The sequence below is a fragment of the Mirounga leonina genome, unplaced genomic scaffold (genome assembly GCF_011800145.1).
Source record: "Mirounga leonina isolate KUSES-001 unplaced genomic scaffold, KU_Mleo_1.0 Mir_53, whole genome shotgun sequence".
Lineage (NCBI taxonomy): Eukaryota > Metazoa > Chordata > Mammalia > Carnivora > Phocidae > Mirounga > Mirounga leonina.
In genome coordinates this window covers 76,189,783-76,207,528 of record NW_023270807.1, presented here as the reverse complement: position 1 = coordinate 76,207,528, position 17,746 = coordinate 76,189,783, and the positions used below count along the sequence as shown (strand labels likewise).

General features: G+C 36.4%; 1 protein-coding gene across 2 annotated transcripts in view; it reads right to left on the bottom strand.

Annotated features, from left to right (window-relative positions):
* PKIB (cAMP-dependent protein kinase inhibitor beta) overlaps positions 1 to 17,746 on the bottom strand; it is a 102,738-nt gene that overhangs the window by 73,614 nt on the left and 11,378 nt on the right. For both annotated transcript variants that reach the window (XM_034990483.1, XM_034990484.1), the window contains exon 2: positions 6,339 to 6,436. The gene's annotated coding sequence lies outside the window, so the exon portion shown is untranslated. The remainder of the gene's footprint in view (positions 1 to 6,338; positions 6,437 to 17,746) is intronic.

Genomic DNA, 17,746 nt, shown 5'->3' with positions numbered 1-17,746 from the left:
CCAAGTGTTTCCCAAGATAAGACTCTAGGTTCCCATTATAACAGTACCATTTATCAGTGTCTATTATAGGCTAAACATTTAAAATTAGTTCATTTACACTTATTTTATTCAATTCTCACCACTGTCCTGTGAGACAAATACTAACATTATCCCCATCTGTCTGATGTAGGCATTAAGGCCCAGAGATGGGAAATTTGGCCAAGGTCTAGGAGTTAAGCGCAAAGCTGGTGTGCCTGATTCCAAAGCAGTCTTAGAGTCTCTCACTGAGTTGTCTTCAGGGGAGCCCTTATTATATCAATGATCTCAATAACAGATCCTAGAACTTTCATCAGAGATAAGTTAACTAACAACCCTCCATCCCCAGCCCCTTACCATCCTATATATTAATTCCTTGTGCCACATTCTTCCCTAGTGGTAGAACCATCTCAATGACCAGAGTAGCTTATTATTAACTTCAGGGAGCTTTTACTTTGATTAAATAAAAATGGGTCTTCCTCTGATTCCCACCCACTCAACCTAGTTTTCCTTCTCAATCACGCAGAACAGATGATATTCCTCACATAACTGAAGAAAGTTAGCATGTCCTCCGCAAGACCTCCCCAAACTACTAAATAAATGTCAGCCTCTCCTCACAGTTCTGGCAGTTCGCAGACCCTGGGGAATTGCAAAGTGTCTTCTGCTGTGTATCCTCAGCGCTCACAACAGAGCCTGGCACAGGGTAAATGGGGTAAGTGCTCAGTAAATACTCACTGAACCAAGAAATGAGAAAATGAGTTTTGCGAACACCACGAACATTAAATGACTATTATTTTGATCACTAACAATTAGTGCTAAACTGTCAATGACCACCTCCATTCTATGAATGTGTTCCCTTTTCTCCCCCATTATGGGGGTGTCTGTGTGCTCTGCTCTTTTGTTGGTTGGTTGTTACTTGTTTGGTTGCCCAATTTCCCCTCCAGAACTAACCGCTTACAAATAGTTTTCTAACAATCTTCAAAGATGACAGTCCGGCTAGCACGAAAATCAACAAGATTTATTTCTCTGTCTTTAGGGCTGTGCTTGTTTGGGTTTTTTTACTCTTAACACAAAATGGTGAAGCTTCTCTTTTGCTTTTATTATAGGAAGAAAAAGTTCTATACATTTCTTTTGGCTAGTTCCAGGCCTTTTTCTGAGGATGGTCAATAAGATATACATACTAAGTGTATATCTATGAACAAATAAAATACATGCATAAACAAATATTTGTTTAGCAGGGTTATTAGAGCTAGGGTCTAAGCGGGATTATTTCTTTTAAGATTCAGACATTTCCAGGCATATCTCATGAGCCAGCAGGATGAATGGATAAATCTGCCAAGGATATAACTTCATGAATACTTAAAAGTTTTTATAGGAAGGACACTGATAATGGCTTTTAGCCAATCCCCAAACCAAGACCTCTAAGAGAAAAAGCCACCTATTAACAGCCCCACTCTTATGTCAGAGAAGGAGAAACATCTTTAGAGTTGGTAGCTGAAGAGAGTCGAAGAAACAAACCTGATCCAAGGGCAATGGTCAGGTTAGAAAGGAGGGGAAAGTGGCTGAGTGTAGAACATTGGGCAATTTGACCCTGGAGTCAAAAAGCCATCACAGATGGGGAAGAGACGGCAGAAGGGGAGGGTGTCCATGTCAGCTGAGGAACGACTACAGAAAGGCATGGGGCAGGGAGAGTGACCTCTGGAGGAAGAGCAGTGGCCAGGTATCTACACACTGACCAGAGACACTGAGAAGGACTGGATGTGAACAGAAAAAAAGACCCTAGGAAGTTCATGAGCCTACTGCTTCCTCTTTCTCATGAGACATTTGGGGCTCGGAGTTTAGCAATTTTTCTAACAGGTTCCAGGATAGAAAATTATTGTTTTGTTAGTATTAGTGTGAATTGTCATAGTCCAAGCTGATATCACCTGGGATATTTAAAATAAAGTAAAACTTTTTTTCTTTATTTCATTGTCCATTGATGACAATGAATTTTGCTTTCCCACTTGCTCTAGGGCCTCAGCATTGACGGAGCAAAGCTACTCTGCAGGGAGAGGAAGAAAACAATCTTTCTTGCACCATACTCTACAATAAAACAGGAAATACTTCTCTCTAAATTTGATCATTGTGACACCCCTCTGCAATTATCAACTATACCACAATCCAAGCAGGAAACTGTAATGATTTCAGCTTTATTAGAGATAACATATTTTAACACATTATATAAATTCAAACATTACTCAGTGATGTTGTAAATTACTTCTATTGAAAGTAATTCTTAACATATTTGCATATGTTAAGAATTATAAAACTGTCTAGCTGAAATCCCTTACTCTCCTGGAATGTATAACTCTAATTTAGTTGACCTTTTTAGCTGGAATAATTCTAATTTCTATGTCACTATTTGGTCATCTCTGGAATCCCATCTTTATTTTTAGCTAAGACATACTGTATATTCCCTCTACAAAAATGTCGGTAATGCTCTGTGCCTACAGCAGGTACAGTACCAAATGACGACTATTCCAGGATGGGTTCCGCTTTATTAAGCCTTCAGACAGTAGTGTATTTGGAATATTAGTCAGAACTTGCTGATCTATTAATTCCCAAAAAATCAAGAAAAAAGAATTTTCAAATTTCACATTGTTAAGCATGCTGCTTGAGTCTTTTTTCTCCTTATATGTACAGAAGTTTTGATATGTTCATATTCAAGTCTATCAAGCTTCAATTATGGTTTCTACCTTTGATGTCATATTAGACAAGATTATAAAAGTATTCACCAATCTATTTTCTTCCAGTTATGTCTCACTGTTTTTTTTCTTCTTTAATCTGATAGATATTTGTATATTGTATGAATAAAAGATCCAACTTCAGAGTTTTTCCTAACATTAACCAACTATTGGAACTGTGTTCAGGTGATAGTATTTTCTCCACCAACATGAAATGCTGTCTTTATTAAACATCATCTTATATGCTTAAATCTGTTTGGGGAATTTTCAAGCTTAGTTCCTCTAAGTCTCTATTTTAGTAAAAAGTGCTATACCATCTTAGTAGCTGCAAGTTTATAATCTTTTTTAATACTTGGAAATGAAATTCCTTCTTCATTATTCTTTCTCAAAAATGTGTTTTCCCTTTCTTCCACATGAATTTTAAAAATCATTTTGCCAAAATCTCGCTAAAAAATCTCTGTTTTTAAATGGAATTGCACTAATTTTTGTAAATTAATTTGGGGAATCCAACCATTACAATATCTGCTATTCTCATCCAGGAATACAATGTAAATCTCCATTACTGCTAATCTTATTTTGTGTTTCTCAATAAAATGTTATTATTGTCTTCATTTAAGTCTTACACATTTCTTACACAGTTTACTGATAGATTGTAATATTTCATTGCTGTTATAAATGGGATTTCTTCATCATGTTTCAGCTGTTATAGAAAAGTCAACAGATTTATTCACACTTGTCTTTTGTATGGCCACTTAACAAAGTTTCTTATTCTAATACTTCTTCAGTTAATTTTCTTGGGCTTTTTAGTAAAAAAAGGTAAACATTTTTAAGTGAAAAAGATGTCTCCTCTTTTCTAATAATTATAACCTTTGAGAGACACAGGAGTTAAACTGCTTTAGTTCTAATCAGTTCTACCACTTACTAGCTGTGTGACCTTGGCCAAGTTACTTAGCTTCTCTGGGCCTTGGCTTCTTGATTTATAAAATGAAGATGATAATAGTTCATATCCTAGGATTGTGAAGGTTAAATGAGTTAATATTTGTAAAGTATTTAGAATAGTTTCTAGCATATATAATAAGAACTTTAAAAATGTTAGTCATTTTTAAAATTTGTTGTATTGGCTAGAATTTATAGAATGATGTTAACTGTAAATGATGAAATCGGACACCCAGTAAGCCTCTAACATTTTTCTGTTTTCTTGAAATTGCTTTTTCACAATTTAATAATATCTCATTATTTCTAAATTACTGTTGTATGTATGTGTGTCGTATTAAAAGAAATACAGTTGCATTTTATCAAATGTTATTTGGAATTCTATTAGGAAATAAAAAGGAGGAGTTCTATTCTTTAGCCTATGACTATGAAATTATTTTAATAAATTTCCCAATATTGAACCACTTTTACATTCCCAGAATAAACATCATTTGTTGTATTATTCTATTTTGTTGATTTCTACATTCCTTTTTTTTTTTTTTTTAAGATTTTATTTATTTATTTGAGAGTGAGAATGAGAGAGAGAGAGAGAGCATGAGAGGGGGAGGGTCAGAGGGAGAAGCAGACTCCCCGCCGAGCAGGGAGCCCGATGCGGGACTCGATCCCGGGACTCCAGGATCATGACCTGAGCCAAAGGCAGTCGCTTAACCAACTGAGCCACCCAGGCGCCCCATGATTTCTACATTCCTATATCCAGTTGAATCAATGAATTTCTGTGATTCTCTTTTTTGTCCTACTTTTATTACTGTTTGGGGGAGGTTTTTTTGTTTTTGTTTTTTTTAAAGTGTTATGCTTTTTATTAAATGAATCAGAAAAATGTTCATCTCTTTTGTAGAGTTCATAGAGAATGGGATAATGTGTTCCTGAAAAAAAATGTGTATTTTCAACCACTGATTATAAATACCTGATGAAAACAAGATACTTTACTCATCTAAACAGGATATTTTAGCTCCTGCCAAATCTTCCTACCCAAGCTGGTCAAGAACATAGGCTTAAGCATCAGACAAAATTAGGCTCAAATCCTAACTTCACCACCCACTGGCTAAATGTGTGCACTTGGCAAGGTGCATTTTTATCACAGGGAAAAATCATACTTTCCTTACCTTCCTCACATGGAGTTCTTTATGAGGATTACAGGAGATTATGTTTATAAACCACTATACACTCCACCCACAATAAAGACTCAATAAATTATTTTATGTTAGTCTCAATTTTTCTGAAATACAAAATTAAAGTTTACAACTTTATTTGCTATTTTTTCTTAGTATGGAAATTTTAGTTATATATATATTTTTTAGTTATATATATATAAATTTAGTTATATATATATAAATTTGAGTTATATATATAGAGAGAGAGAGAGAAAGAGAAATGTTTTTGATAAAGTTATTGGTATAAATTGCTTCCTAATAAAAGGTATATTTCAATTAAGACATGTTACTTTCTGCAGTAATAAATTTAAAGGTGGATATGAAAGTAAAAATGCTCTGATAACACATGAAAACGAACATATTGCCACTGTCTACATGAAATTACTATGGGTTATTAAAAAAAAAAAAAGTTGTACTGGTTTTGAGAAAAACAAGCAACGAGCCTAAACCAAATTTAATGTCTTCCACTCTTTCCTGTTCCCTTGGAGCTTTTTGTTCTCATGGGAATCTGAGAGTGGGAGGAGAATGTTAGAACCTTCACGAAGGCTGAGGCTTACTCCATGTTTTCTGATCAGCCATCTGAACTGCAACAGGGCGGTCAGTCTCTCTCTCTGGCTGGGAGAACGCAGCACTAAGAGATTGAAGTGGCCTCAGATATAAGTCCTACGAACATAACAGAATTTTCGTGAAATATGAAGATTGCAACATGAATGTAGCCTCATTTTTAAAGGGCCCATGATAGATGAATATAAGCATATACAGATATAAATATAGATACATACAATATATATACTATATATACATATGAGTATATGCAGAGATCTATATATATATTCATAGTCACCTGCACAAATGGGTGTCATATATATATATACATCATTGTCATATATATGTTATTTATAAATATGAAATATGTGATATACGTGGATATATAGACACATATCACCAGCACAAAGAAATGTGTTTCTCAAAAAAAGAGTATTTCAGATTTATGTATACCAATCAGTGTCATCAAGAAATATTTGCTTGTATTTACTATGGTCTCTGAGGAGATTAAAATTGACCCGATAGGTAATATAATGACTTTCTCTTCTGTTTTAAAGGCTATAAATTTAAAACATTATTTTCGTATGCTGACTTCCTCTGCTAAGAACAACTTAAATAAGCACAGCTAAGAATATAAATATCAAACCAAGCTCGGTCTCTGTACTAATCACTGGTCTCTGGCAAACACAGGATGAAAATGTCTATCTCAAATTCTCAGCATGCATTATTTGCTATTAATTTGACAATCACAATAGATTCTATTAAGCTGCGATTAAACTGTATTGATCTGTTTTCTAAAATAAAGACCTACCACCATACCTCCTGTTGGCTGTCCTCTGGCTTTATAGTAACAAAGATATTTTTAGGGACATCCTCAACAGCAGGATTGATGGATCAAAAGCCTACCTACCTCTGTCTTTCTGCCCCCTGTGTGGCCTCAATAACTTGATGGTTCCCAGCTTCCCCCAGAGTTCTCTTGATCGAGTGCCTTTCAGTATACTGTGATCCCTGAAAGAAACAAAGGGGAAAAAAGATTTATTAAGATTAACATCTCTCATTCCTTGTCTCTTTTGGAAAAGAATAAATGGTTCCTGAGGCAATGACACTGTCTAATTCAACAACACAATGCCACACAATTTTAAAACAACATTCATTGTTATTTTTTCATTCCTCATCCTGATTTCTTTTTTATACTCTTCTGATTTATAGCAGGAAGCGGATAAATTTCCTTGAGTAAGCAGTTCAATACTCCCTTATAAATGAGGAGTGTGTTTCTTCTTATTTGTTCACTGTTCAAACTCATCAACTGTATTCTGAGCAATCTGTCTTCTGTTTTGCTTCTAAGACTGGGTAACAAGAGCAGTCACACACATTCTTACTAAATGGTAAAATCAACAATACAGCAAGATATATATTTTTATTCAGCTTTTCAAATTTCCATTGAAAATAGATTCATGAGCTGAGTGACAACCTTTCTCAAATGTGTGATTTTAAAAGCAATAAATCCCTACAGCAGTCCATCTTTGAATTCCAATGCCAAGGAGCAAGGACATTGTCTTTCCCATAATATTTGGAGTTCTGGAAGAGAAAACAAACCCCATAAAATTCAGCCTGCATGTAATGCCTTGAAATCAAGAGGTAACTTGAAAACTTGCTGTGAATAGGCATCCGACCCACTTGCTTGGTTTTCCTGTTCATATCCTTTTCAGTACTTATATATCAAAAACCCCTATTTTACAACTAATAATACAGAAAACAACTTGGTTATTTTCATCCACATATATTCCTGATGGAGGTGGCTACAACTGATCACTGGGTGAACCAGACCCCCTTTTGCCTGGGCAGTCTACATATGTGAGCACATGGTAAATGCCTAGTTGTCCTAGATGAGAGCACCATGTTTCATGTTACAGAGATTTATCTGTTCCTTTTTCTACAAAACGTGGGGCCAGGAGCATCAATATTCCTATGCTTGTATGTGCCGCCTAACTTGACGAGGGTTATTCAGAGCAGGAAAGAGTCCAGGGCTGTCTGCTGTTTTCTCCTCTCCCCTCTTCCTCATAAACCACCAAGTTCTGTCTATTTCAGGCTCAAAATGATCCTCAGCTCACCCTTCCAATTCCATTCCCACAGGCCCACACCTTCCTCCACCCGATCAGTTCTTAGAGATGTTAAGACACCTCTCACTAGGTTCCCTGGTTTGACACATGCCCCTTCCAGTCCATATTGCACAGATCATTCATGTTGGGACACTCACTGAACTTTTCACTTGTATGAACCCCAAGAATTATACATAGTGGAAATACTGAATCATTATTCTCAAATAAAGTATCTTGTCTCCCAAATGCCAACAGCATTATGCTAGCCATCTATTAAGGTAGTTTTCAAATAATTTCACTACTCTTCTCTTTCCTTTGCTTTCCGTATTTCCTCACAGCTTACAAGTAACCCAGCACAAGAAAGCACTAAGGCATTGTAATAAAGAGGCAAAAGCAGTGACCTTAGTTCTAGTTCCAGCTCATCCAATTTATCAGCTGTGGACTTTGATGAGTCATCTCCTTTCTTGTTAAGCAAATGGCAGAGCCTTGTTTATCAAATGGGGATGGAGATATTTATCCCGCTTATCTCTCTAGGTTGTTCTGGGAATCAAGGGTGATACCATACAATAAAATACCAAATGTGCAATACTGCTATTACCCTCCCTGAAGAACTGCAGAGATAAAAACTGTGCTTCTTGTGTGTTAACTCTAGATTCAGACTGGGATCCCAGAAAAGGTAGCTGTGATCACACTTTTAAGTCTTGCAGCTTCCCTTTGGGACTGTGATGTTCTAAAGAGTTTTGTTTTGGCTTCCAAAGGGGGAAAAATACCAAAGGAATCATACTCTAACATATTTGGATTTCCAAGACACGCTGAATCTAAAGAGGAAAGAAAGGGAGAAGGGGCTCAAAACAGTGACAAATTTTAATTGGCTAAAGCTACCGGAACTAAAATAACCCAACTCTCATTTGTAGCACAAATGTTCATGCAATCTCCTTAAAACCCAGATAATTCCTCCAGACATTACTGGACCCTTTCCAATATGAAATATTTGCCTATTTTCTATCATTGTGTTGTAGGTTTTAACTGGAGAATGTGGAATGTGTATAACAGGATGAGTTTGTTTGGCTTCTAAAGAGGAAATACAAAATATCAACCCAAACACCACTTCATATATAAACAGCACTGCAGCCTCAGTTCAGGAATGTTTTTATTTTAGACTAAAAAAAAAAAAAAAAAAGGAGGGGGGAAATATATTTGAACTCATGCACCTAAACAAACTAAAGAAAGTGTAGAAATTAAGTATATAGAGAGAAGTGCAGAGTGATAGGAATAAAGACCACAGCTTTATTTTCCTAAAATTTGGTGAGATGAATATTAATCAGAGTTTACAAAGTTTAAATTTTCCTTTGAATTGCATAGATATAATCAGGTAAAGAAAATAACCCTCCATGAAGTATAATTTTTCTTGAAATTATTGTTGCATATTAAGAAGGATCTATAAGTGTGTTCATTTATTCGTTCAGATACTCAAAACCAACATTTACTGAGTGCCTTCCATGCATGAGACTTTGCACAAGATGTGATAAGATGTGCTGGTTTGAACCCCTTGGCCATATCGGGCTAGCAACAAATGACAAAAGAACTGCACAAATAGGACATACAAAAAACACCCTGCTTTTCTGCCTAGAATGCATATCATCCTTTGCTCTCAGTAGCAGACTCTGGGCCATCTTTAAAGGATCCCAACTCAAGCACTGCTCCTTTTGTAAAGCTCTTTGGAATTGCTCTAGTTTGATACTAATCATAAGCCCTGACACTAAATCACTTCGTTCAAAACTCTCTGGTGTGCTAACCATGGTCAGCTTTGCATTAACAGCGCTGTGTGTGACAATCTTCCCTAGCAGCCTGTGAACATCTTGAGTGGCAATATTTTATTCATCCATCCACAGGACTTAGCACGACATACTGTAAGTACTCAATTAGTGATTACTGAATGGAAAATTCATACATCTTTACTTGCATAAGAAAAAGATACATCATAACTTTAAAATAAAGCTTTGCAAATGTTTTATGTTCACTCTTGCTCTATTTCTAAAAAGATGAATTTATACATGAATGTGAAAATATGGAAAACTTGTATATTCATTTATAAACATCTTTACAATAAAATTAGCATTATTCTATTCAAATTCCTTTATTTACTTATTCTTATAAGTTTCCCTCTCATTAACTCAACCTATTCTCTCCTATTTTTCCTACTATATATGCTTGATTTCTTTTTTTTTAAGATTTTATCTATTTGAGAGAGAAAGAGAGAGAGCATGAGAGAGAGAGAGCACGAGAGGGGTGAGGGTCAGAGGAAGAAGCGGACTCCCCACTGAGCAGGGAGCCTGATGCGGGACTGGATCCTGGGACTCCAGGATCATGACCTGAGCCAAAGGCAATCGCTTAACTGACTGAGCCACCCAGGTGCCTTATATGCTTTATTTCTATAACAGTTTTTTTTTTAATTTTATTTATTTATTTGAGATAGGGACAGAGAGACAGAGATAGCAAAAGAGAGCATGAGCGGGTAGGAGAGGGAGAAGCAGGCTTCCAGCAGAGCAGGGAGCCCGATGCGGGGCTCGATCCCAGGGCCCTGGGATCATGACCTGGGCCAAAGGCAGACGCTTAACTGACTGAGCCACCCAGGCACCCCTCTATAACAGTTTTTAAACCAACCTGCTAACCAAATCCTTGGCAACTGCTGTACCTTCAAAAGCTTTAGTAGCTATTGTACATATATAAAATTCTAAATAACCTGTTTCATCCACTCATTCAGGCAACAAACGTTGTCTACTACGTGGGAGATACCACAGAAGAAACACAGATCCTTTCAGGAGAGAGAAGGTTACAGCTAGAGTAGTTGAGAAGAAATATCCACCAATGACCAAAATCAAAATGCTACCTAAATGTCATATTTTTAATTTATCTGAAATTATTAAACATTTTTTGAATGAAGTCTTGGTAGCTGAAGAATGAATTAAGAGGAACGGGTGAAAATTACTAAGAATCAGAGATCTACTCATGTTTCCCTTTCAGTTAAGACAAATAGTTAAACAGCCAGCTGTCCTCTTAGATTCAAGTCAATGTTATAAACATTTTTAATAGGCAAAGTAAAACCAAGTTTTCTAATTAGAAATGTACTGCCTGCATTGTACAACTGCTTTTATATAGGAATTTGGCAAAGTTGATCAATTTTGTCTTAAAAATGTTGACACACTCTGCCCCCATAATCCCACTGTGAAATTCCCTTGATCCTTCTGGTTCCCGGGATAACTCTCTTTTCATTTCATTGTCAATGTCACTGCTGCTGGGAGGAAGAGGAGACAAAGGGATTTTAACATTTAATAAACACGTGTTCTGTGTCATAAGCCTTGCTAGACACTTAGCATTTTATTCCATTTCATCATCACAATTAATCTACCGCCTAGTGGACTTTTTTCAAAGCTTAGAAATGGCGAGATACCTCCCCCCAAGGTCACATAGCTAATAAGTTACGGAGACAGGATTCAAATTCAGTTCTATCTGACTCTAAAGCCTATGATGGATCCACTGTGCACCATGATGCCTCACAATATTCTTGGGATATTTTCTTTTGGGACTTTTCCCCTATATTATTTTTCTCTTATGGCTAAACAGTAGTTCCAAAATAAAATAAAATAAACAGTAGTTCCTTAACACTTATTGTTTTGCTTCAAAGCTCTAGGAAATACAATTTTTTTTTGGAGAATTGATCCAAAAACAATTCACTTATTCATTTCCTTTCATTTTTCTTTTAACCACTTCCCATTCCTGCACATCTCGTACACACACACACACACACACACACAAAATATATATATATACCTCACATCTCATACTGAAGAGAAACAACCTCAACGCCAAGTGACTGCTGAATATATCTTACACATTCACAGAATTTGGGTGGATGTAAAGAAGCATGATTAAAAAGGCTCCCTTCTGTGGACTATAGGCCCATAGCACAAAATAAGCAAACTTAGTTATATAAATGATTTCATAGTTTGCACTCTCTTGCATTCTCTCATCATATCATTAGAACCTGAAACAAGTCTGTTGTGAATACTGAGTTGCCCTCATGAAATAACATGGAACTTAAAGTATTCTGTAATGATCGAGAGCACAGATTCTAAAGACAAACTTTCTGATCATAAATCTTCACTGTGTACATTTGGCCCCATTACTTAACCTTTCTGGGCAGGCCTACACTTCCCCACAGGTAAAATAATCTTAATAATAATACCCATCACATACAGTTACTGGGAGGTTTAAATAGCATGGGTACTTAATTGAAGTTAAAAAGAATAAAGCCGGGTACATACTGTGCTTCTATAACTTTGTATAAAAATAAATAGAATGCTCCTACCAATGATACATATGATAAAAAGAGCAAAATGATCACATATAAATGGTAAGTAGCTATAAATAAGGCATCTTAGAAAGACATTAAAGTTTTCTATGTAGTATTGATATAAATATCCAAGTAGTCCTCCAATTGACTGGCTTAGATACATTAGTGAGTGTGCATTATGAGTGTAAAACAAAAATCTGTGCGAAATTCTTGAGAGGAATTTTTAAGCTTTTAAGTTTTTGTTGTTGTTGTCATCATTGTTGTTTTTAAAGAATATAGTTCCCTCAAAGAATATAGACCTAATGCCACAAAGAAGCTTCCCCTTTGTCCCCACGGCAGCAGGCAGTTACAGCCCAAGGCCAGAAGCACTAGATGAAAACGAAGTGGGACGAAGGGACATAAGGTTCATACCACTTGCCTCTAGCTGGTCAGTGTTAATTATTTCTCAAATCTGACAGCTGCACGTTCCGTTGCTTCACACTTCAGCCTTTGATGAGACCATGTGCTATTCCAAGATATTGAAAGAGCTCAATTTTGGCTTTCAAAATATGTGCCTGGATCTTCAGGAGAAGCCAGTGCTCAACACAGGCAACTTTAAATCCTAAAAGCAGAACTAAGCCTTCTTATGAAAGCTGATTAGTTTTGACATTTTATCAACTCTCCTGAAGAGTCATTTATGGACTGTGTCAAATATTAAAAATAAAATAAGATATGGGCCTGGTGAATTATCTTCTGACTCGACCAGACCAGTGTCAGTTTGCTGATTTTTCAAATGTAAGTATTTGCTTTCGCTAAATAATGTTAATAGGGAAAATTACATATTCCACGAGGCATAAAGAAAAATTATTTTTCCATTACCCAGAAACTTACCTGGCAACTAAGCCTGAAGGAGGAAAAAAACTGGAAAGAACGTATTTGAAATGAGAACTCTAGCTGCGACAGCTACCGGACTTGCTCCCAGTTCATGTTTAATTAAATTTACATCAATAATTCCATAAATTGCTTGCATGTTCATAGAACATAAATTATCATCTTTGATTCTAAGGTCAAATACTTACTGCTAACAACCCTTGTGCCTCTGAGGGAGGCTTGGCCCCCTGCCAAACTGTACTACTTCGTCCATGGGGGTGGGCCCACTACTGTAAAACTCCATGGGGGATGATGCACCACCATGGCCCCCAGGTTGCTCGGCAACAACCCCTTATGACTGCTCCACGGGGACTGCTAGGCAATAGCAGTGCTGAGTCTGACCCAGCTGCTCCCAGAGCACTGCTTCTCGAGAAGGCAGGGTAACAGGAGGCCAGGGGCCCTAAGTGACTAATTACATAATCTACACATTTCTCAGAATGCTCTCCAACTGTCGCTAAATAAAAATCAGAGCAGAGCTAGTTCCTCCCCTGAAGGGTACTCTTGAATGTATCCTTAATTTAAACTCTATCCCTGGATCTTTAGAGAAGCTGACAGAAAACTAATGCATCAGAGCCAAAATCTGTGGCCAAAAAAGTCTATTTAAAAAAGCGCACACACGCATAAAGGAGGTCATTCTTTTTTCAACCACATTTAAAATATGGCTTTCAAAGCTTTCATAATTTCAAAGAATTTTGCTATTTAGATATCGTCTGTTAACAGACCAAAAAATGGGAAAAACATAAGAATTTTACAAGTCTGTTCCTAACATATTTTAACACATAACTCAAAGTACAGCAATTTCTAGGAAAGACTTTCAGTTATAATCAATAGTTAAACCCACATTTACATCTTCAGTTTCAATGTCTCCTTCTACATTCAACAAATCTAAACTGTTGTATTTTTCCATCTATATCCAACCTACCTCTTAGGACAAAGCCCTAATCAATCTAAAAACCTTAGGACAAAAGTCTAACCAATCTAAAAACTTACACATCAGTGCATGAGTACAGCCTTGCCCCAATCTTCCCTACTGTCCCTTACAATCTCTATTGTAGAGGAAGAGGTAGGTGCTCCGAAAGACATGGGCTTGCAACCAGGACACTATAGATACAAATAGGATTCTGCTACTCCACTAATTCAAAACCATCAGTCAAGTCCAAGCTATTTAGCATGATATGTGAGGCATTTCTGAATCTACTTCCCATCAAACTTCCAGCCACATCTGCTTAGTCCACCATGTGATTTAATTGTAGTTCCCTGAACACCTCACGCACTCTAAGTCTCTTTCCTCTTCTCAGGACACATTCCCCTTTGCCTGGCAAACTATTGGCTATCTGTCAAGATGTAACAATAACATCACCTCTTCTAAGAAACTGTCTCTGATTTTAGAACGACTCATAACCACTTCTGAGCATCTTTATTCCTGATTCACACTGCTATGATGGCATTGGTCATACTGTTTCACAGTTATTTACCTACTTCACATTAGCCCATTGTTCAAAGGCTAGAACCTTATTCTATTCAACCTGCTTTCCTCAGTGCCTGGCATATTCCCTAGCATTAAGAATGAGTTTATAATATAGTTTAATAATGATGAGAAAATTGTGCTCCTGGGCAAAATGGTAAAATACATGAGGATTAGGCATTTTTAACTTGTTAATTAAACAATTTACTAAAAACCAAAAATAAATTAGTCTCCTGACTTTTGGGGTAGTCTTTTTCTCCCTAAACTACGATGAATCATTGAAGGTAAATAAGCAGATACCTCTGCATTGATACAATCCATCCAGTATTATGGCTAAAATAATCAGATTGCATGTGCCCCTTTTGTTATAATTATAATAACATGAAACTCAGTGGAGCTACATGGTCTCGCAATCAAATCACTAAAAGCTGGTCTGGAGCTGGTCTCTGGGAAGATAATTTCCCATTCAGATTAGAGACTCTTAAAACAGCTTTCACAGAGGGGCATCTGGGTGGCTCAGTCGGTTAAGCATCCAACTCTTAATTTCAGCTCAGGTCATGATCTCAGGGTCATGATCTCAGGGTTCTGAGATTGAGCCCAGCGTTAGGCTCCACACTCAGTGGGGAGTCTGCTGGAGATTCTCTCTCTTCCTCTCCCTCCGCCCCTCTCCCCACTCATGCGTGCTCTCTCTTTCTCTCTCTCTCAAATAAATAAATAAATTTTTAAAAAAGTTTTCACAGAAATCTTGGAACTAAAATACAGAAGAGAGTATAAAAGAAATTAACTAAAGGACAAATAAAAAGCAAGGAAAAGTTATTCTCATCTTAAAATTTCCTAAATAATAATTCACAAAATTTTATTTATTCAACATCTCTGTTTATCAAAGCACTAATTTTAAAAATAGGAAGATGACCAAACAAAACACAAAAGCTCACAAATGTTGCAACCAAGTGTAGTATCTCAAAGCCTCTCAACCTCTTACCTCAGCACCACCAGAGATACAGGCCTCCATTTTCGAATATAACAATGCTTTTATGATTTTTCCATAATAAGTTCACATATATGTTTACGCAACCATATTGCCAAATACTTTGATATTAGCGGTAACATGACTGTCTAGGTTAACCCATGCAACACAAACTCTAATCAATGGAAATCTGAATTGTGAGCCTATGAATGCTTAGTCTATTAAGAGTTTGTGGGTTCCACACACTGCTAAGGCTGTGCACTTCTGAAACTAGGAAACTTGTATTCTTGGAAGTATTTGTGTCAGAAAGTACTCACAACCACGTGATAAATTTTGTATATGAAAGCAGTCTTACTTGATAGTATATATATTAAAGCATATTTATATATTAAAACAAAATAAACACATTATAAAGTAGAATGTGAAATTAATACTTGTCAGATGAGTATAAAACTTCAGAGAAACTGCCCTTTTCTATGGAGCACTTTGAGTTATGCCTCTAGATTTCTGGGAATTTTTTGGTGGAGAAGAAGGAAAACAATTTCACCATGGCAGAACAGAGTTGGGCCATCACTTCCTTTGTTCTGGATAAGACACTGCCTTTAATACAACTTACAAATATACTAGTTTTGTTGGACAAACACTTGACAATACCAATTCATATTGAATTGGCTATAAACCAGAATTCTTTAGTATTTTTTTTTTTTTAAGATTTTATTTGTTTGACAGAGAGAGACACAGCGAGAGAGGGAACACAAGCAGGGGGAGTGGGAGAGGGAGAAGCAGGCTTCCCGCCGAGCAGGGAGCCTGATGCGGGGCTCCATCCCAGGACCCCGGGATCATGACCTGAGCTGAAGGCAGACGCTTAACGACTGAGCCACCCAGGCACCCCTCCTTTAGTATTTTTTAAACCAATTCTACTAATAACCATTTTTTCTCTATCTGGTTTCTTTTTAAAACGGCACACCACTCTTGTATTTATCCTCATCTAAAGAAACTGTCAAAATAATTTTTGACTCAGAGTGCAGCACTGATTATATGACTCCCTACTCAAAAACTTGTGAGAATGCAAATTAACTATAAATTTAAGTCCAAAGTCTTCATGCCAGCATTTAAGATTTTTCACTACAGCTCCAATGTATCTTTCCACCCTTATCTTCTCCCAGTCCCTAAATAATTCTACATAGCTCTGTCCCACTCTTTTCTGTATTTGTACCTTTGTTTATGCTGTTTTCTCAATCAGGGATATCTTGCCCAGTCATTGACATTCCATTAGTCCTTCAAGGACCATCCCAATTACTACATATTCAATAAAGTCTTTCTGATTAATCTTAAAGTTTATCTTTCTCTTCTTTGAAACCCCACAGCAATTTTTAGTTCTTTTGTGGTCCTTACTACTGTCTGCCTTGCAGGAAAGTTGTGTATATTATCTTCCCCCACCTCCTCAAAACAGATGTAATTCTAAGCTTCTTTAGAAAGGATGGAGTCTCATTCATTCCTGTATGCACTATATCACTAACCACAAGTACCTGAATCCAAGAGGGTGCTTTTTAATAGATACTTGTTTATTTGAATTTAGTTAAGTATTCACATCAGAGATGCATGTGATGGGTTCCAAAATTCATTAAAAGCTTTTTCTATTATTATTTATTTTACTTTATTTGAAGATTTTATTTATTTATTTGACAGAGTGAGAGCACAAGCAGGGGGAGCAGCATAGGGAGAAGGAGAAGCAGTTTCCCCCACTGAGCAGGGAGCCTGACTCGGGACTCGATCTCAGGACCCTGGGATCATGACCTGAGCTGAAGGCAGATACTTAACCAACTGAGCCACCCAGTCACCCAAAAGCTTTTTTTTTTCTTTTTTAAATACCATAACACTTTATTTATTTATTATTTTAAAGTAATCTCTACACCCAATGTGGGGCTTGAACTCACGACCCCGATTGAGAATCATATGCTCCACCAGCTGAGCCAGTCAGGTGCCCCCATAAAAAGCTTTAATGAAGGACATCCATAAGCATCCAGAGAAATGAACCTGAAAATGAATGGGCACATGTAGCACTAAAATATGGAACTATAGACTCTAATAGAATAATTCAGGTACTTTTTTCAATGTACTGATTTCATGATGAAGAACTGAAATCATATTATTCATATTAGTATAATCAAGTTGACAAAAAACTGAAATCTGAAAAGATTAAGAGACTTCTTCAGGGTCACATGACTAATTAAAATCTGAGTTGGCCTTACAATCAAGCTTTTTAATTTCTAGTTTAGTTATAAATTCTACTGTTATCTCCCAAATCATGTGTCAATATGTTTTCTTTTTTTGTTAATATGTCTTCTTAAATGTTAGCTGCAAAAATATTTGTGTAAAGAAGGATTTCCTTATTTATTATTTATCTTCAAAATATTATTTTAACAGGCAGAATTAAAATAAAATCCATTAGTGATGATTAAAGAGGATTACAACAAACAAAATTTATTTATACAAAGCTTAATTATTTTGTAACTTAACTACA